Here is a 4,494-nt window from a genome sequence, read left to right as displayed (position 1 = left end):
TCCAGACAGGCTGAGGGAAATCTGGCAGAAGACAAGAAGAGAGGAGTTAGTGTCTATATGTGAGCTGTCTATTTACCGGAAGAAAGCTTGATGAACCTGTCAGGAGCCTGACAAGCAAAGAGGGATAGTAGGTAGGCTGCCAGTGCCCATTTATAGTGACTCTACTTATCTGTACTCAGAACTGCAGTCTTGCTTTTTGAAGAGGATTCTCAGGTCTCCCAGAGTTCATAGAAGTAGAGCCTTAGTCCTGTGAAAATTCGAGTGACCGTTTCCCATGTAGGGTGTTTATAGCATGTCACTGCGTCCCTTGAGGAAGGACCAGAATGGTTCCTCAAGAATTGGAAATAGGGGGCTGGGGATTTAGCTCAGTGGCAAAAGCGCCTGCCTGGCAAGCGCAAGGTCGTGAGTTCGGTTCCCGGTACTGGAGAAAAACCAAAAAAAAAAAAAGAATTGGAAATAAGGTTAGGGCTTTGAGAGGCTGCAGAGCCACCCTTCTTGCCTCCCTATCAAACTTTTGCTTTCCTAAAGAGACTGTAGACATGCTTCTTGGGTGTCTCTTGCAATGAATGACAGTGACCTGCCTGGGAAGATGACTACCTATAGGAGCTGTAGTTTGTAAGTCTATTTCTTTTGCAAACTCTTATAGCACCAGAAAGGCATACTTGTAACACACAACTTTCAAACTGACATGTTAGGATAGGTGTACAGAAGCTCTAACTGGGGGTCACCTCCACCTCAATAATGGCTGTAGGTGTAGAGGAGGGTTTTCTAGAGAAGGAAGTTAAAACAGAGCAGTTGAATATGTTTACTCAAGATGTCTGGGTCACCTGCGGTTTTATATGTCTGTGGACAGGGCCATTGCAGGCTGCTCCAGGCCCCTCCAGCCCTCTTTCTCAGTGAGAAGTGAGGGTTTTGGCTCTGGGAACGGGGACAGTTAATCCTCCAGAGCCATGAGTCAGGCACATCAGCTGCCTGCCTTGTCATGCAGGGACCAGACAGTGGGTTGGTACAGTTTTGTGCCCGATGTTCAGGTTTCTTGCACTCAAAGCAGACTTTGGCCCTGATTTTCCCTTGGATGACTTAGATGTGTTTAAAGGATTGTCAGTTGTGACAGCTGTATTGTTGGCCTGCCTTTTTTCGCTCTCTTCAGGATCATGATGGTCGAACACAGAAAAGCCCTTGTCCAGCCCCTGAGTCAGGCATTTGGGGACCCATCTGAAATTTTGTGATTTGTGCTGAATATGTGGGGCTGATTGACAAATGAATGATGCCTGCCGGCGCCTGTCCTTCCCTGAAAGATGGATCTAAATTTGTATATTTACATAGTTGGCTATGAAAGACAGCTGGATTTTCCTCTTTACCCTGTACGACCCCTCTCACTTTGTCGTAATTAACAGAATTCTTAACACATCTTTTCATTTGCATGTAAGTCATGCCCATGTTTGGCATGACTTTTCATTTTATGTTAGACATCATTTTTAGTCCATTGTGAGTATTATAGTCTCAGTTAGGTTCTGCTGGATAACAACTTCTCTGGGTTGCTTTCCTCATCTTCTTATAATACATTGGTCTACATAGCTCCCAGACTCCTGTAGGATTCTCTGATTTTATTCTTACGTACAGCAAGTGGGCAAGATGAATTAAACATCTTGCTACGATAGGTCAAAAACAAGGGTCAAAGTTTGAGAGCTATCTGTGAACCTACTAGAATATTCTAAAAGTTGGCCTAACCATTCTCTGCATTGTTGGATATCTTCCACTAAAAAAGGTACTTGGACTCAAGTAGTCCCTCTACTTCTGGGACCTCTCACAGAGGCAGGATAAGTTGAGTTAGAGGAGAAGGAAGCTCCATTCCTAGTATGTCCTGCAAGGCTTAAAACTGTCTGAGGAGCATGATGAGGGGGCTGGGAACATTGGGTCCCTCTGGGGTACTATGCTGTGGTGAAATTCTTGAGTCACTGGAAGGGGATTATCTCACCGGCCTGAGGATTATACAGAGGAGGTTGAGGAGAGGTGAGGTTTGCTGTGCAGCAAAAATTTGTGAATGGTAGATGTTATGCCACACCAAAGTGGTGTTGCAAGAAGTGATTCAGTTTAAGTATATGAAAAAACAACTATTTAGGTCAAATGCCTGGAATGTTACAAGCATTATAGTAGACTTATTATTAGTAGGTAAATGAGAATGCTATGGTTTATATATAGATGTTCCCCCAAAGCCTCATGCATTCCTGATGGGGCTTAGGGGAGGTGATTAGGTCATGGGTGAGTGATACTTATCAAAGGATTAGGCCACTAATGAGTTTGTAGATAAGTGTGATGTTGGGAGGTAAAGCCTGGTCAGAGGTGGGTCACTGGGGGCGTGGCCTGGAAGGATCGATCTCCCTCCGTCCTCCCTTGATCACTCTCTGCTTCCCACTACCATGCCATGCTGTCTGTCGCGCCCCTCTGCCATGCTACCCTGCCTTGGAGCCAGCCAACTATGGACTGAAACTTCTACAAAACAAACTTCTCCTCTTAGTGTTATAGGTGTCAGGTATTGTGTCTCAGCAATTAAAAAGGGAACTAAGACAGAGAAATATGAGAAATTAAACAAGCAAAGATATAGCATGTTTATTCTATCAGCTAGAAGTAAGTTCCAAGAAAAAGTAAATGAAAGTGAGCCAGGCAAGGTGGTATACACCTGTCATCCCAACACTTAGGGGCACTTTGGGGGCTGAGGAAGGAGGTTAGCAAGTTCAAGCTCAGACTGGGCAATTTAGCAATTTCATGAGACCTTTGAAGTAGAGTAAAGGGTGAGGGTGTATGCATCAGCCATGGATTCTGGGAGACAGATGTTCCAGGCGGAAGGAAAAGCAAGTAGACTTCCAAAGAGGGTGCTTGGTTTTTGGCGAAACAACAAGGAGGCCAGTGACAGGATGAATCTTAGCACAGTAGGATGAAAAAGCAACTTGAGGATGGGTGGAGGGAGGGGTTGTGGGCTGTGGTAATAGCTGAGATTTTCTTAAATCAAGGATGTGGCAGCAACTGCTCTTGTCCCCACGGTCCACTCACCCCTATTCTTTTTGGTCATAGAGCACTCACCCTATCCTAATTTTTAATGGGATTCATGGTCACTCAAACTAGAAATTTCATTTCCTTGTTTCCTTTGTAACTAATGTAAGCAAAATGTGTAAGGAAATGAAGTGTGTAACGTGTGTCATGTTCTTAGAAAGGATTTGTCTGAATTTGGTTTCTTCTTGTCTTTCCAACTTGCTGGCAAGAATATGAGTATGTAATGCTGAGCCACGTTCAGGAGGTAAATAAAGATGCTCAATGTCCCTGCCAAAGGGAAGATGCAAATTTAAACTAGATACACAGTACTATTTTTTTCTTTTATACTTATTAGCTTTACAATTGACAGCCTCTTTATTCTTGGCATGGCAGGGGAATAGGCATTCTCAGCTATCTCTGCTGAAGATTTGAAATGATACACTATCACAGGGCTTTTAAATTTCTAGGAAATTATCTATATACTTGCTGTGACCTAGTAGTCTTTATTCTACAAATCTCCACACAAGCTTGAACAGTACAGGAGTAAGTATAAGGGCAAATGATTGGGAACAAATCAGATCTACAGCAGTAGATAATTGATAAACTATATGACAATGGAATAATATTCAATGATAAAAAGGCAATAGAATACCTCTATGTTGAGCTTAGTGGAATGATGTGTAAGATATAAGTTAAGTGAAAAATATATTAAGGGAAAAAGGTGTATATCATGTACTATTTATGAAAACAGAGGGAGTATACCACGCAAACACAAAGTTTTGCTTACATTTTAAAAATGCAAAGGAGGAATAACCCAGAAACTTTAAAAAAAACACTGTTACACATGGGAGAGGGTGAAAAAGACAGAGATCAAAGCTAGCCATTTCAAAATACACGCTATTTTCTTTACATGTCTTAAACAATAAATTTAAACGTTAAAGGAAAATCTCTAAAAATTAAACTTGAAATCAGATAAATGAACTCACCTGCATATTGAGTCAGTGGCCTAACCACCTAAGAAGGAATGATTTCAAGTGGCTTTAAAATAGCAATTAAACAGTATAACCCCAATGCCATATAAGGACAGGGGGAGAAGGAGGAGAAAAAAGACAACATGGACAAAATGAATAACAGAATTTAAAACTGTCTTCAGTGATCATGTTTTTATGAATAGTGTTGGTAGTATTATGAAAACTGTTTGTATCTAGTTGTAAGAAAGCTGTCCTACGTTGAGTTCTCTGGTATATAGACTCAGACGACATTTGCATGCAAGTCACTTTTTAGGGAATGTTCTCAGAAAAAAATAATGCGAGGAACCAAGCGCAGTGGCACATTCCTGAAACAGCTGCTTGAGAGGTTGAGGCTGGAGGAATACAAGTTCAAGGCCAGCCTGGACCAATTAGTGAGATCCTGCCTCAAAATAAAATTTTTAATAAGGACTAGGGATGTAGCTCAGTGTGAAGG

Source organism: Chinchilla lanigera, unplaced genomic scaffold, assembly GCF_000276665.1.
Source record: "Chinchilla lanigera isolate Chin_1 unplaced genomic scaffold, ChiLan1.0 scaffold00009, whole genome shotgun sequence".
Lineage (NCBI taxonomy): Eukaryota > Metazoa > Chordata > Mammalia > Rodentia > Chinchillidae > Chinchilla > Chinchilla lanigera.
This window is presented reverse-complemented; position numbering follows the sequence as displayed.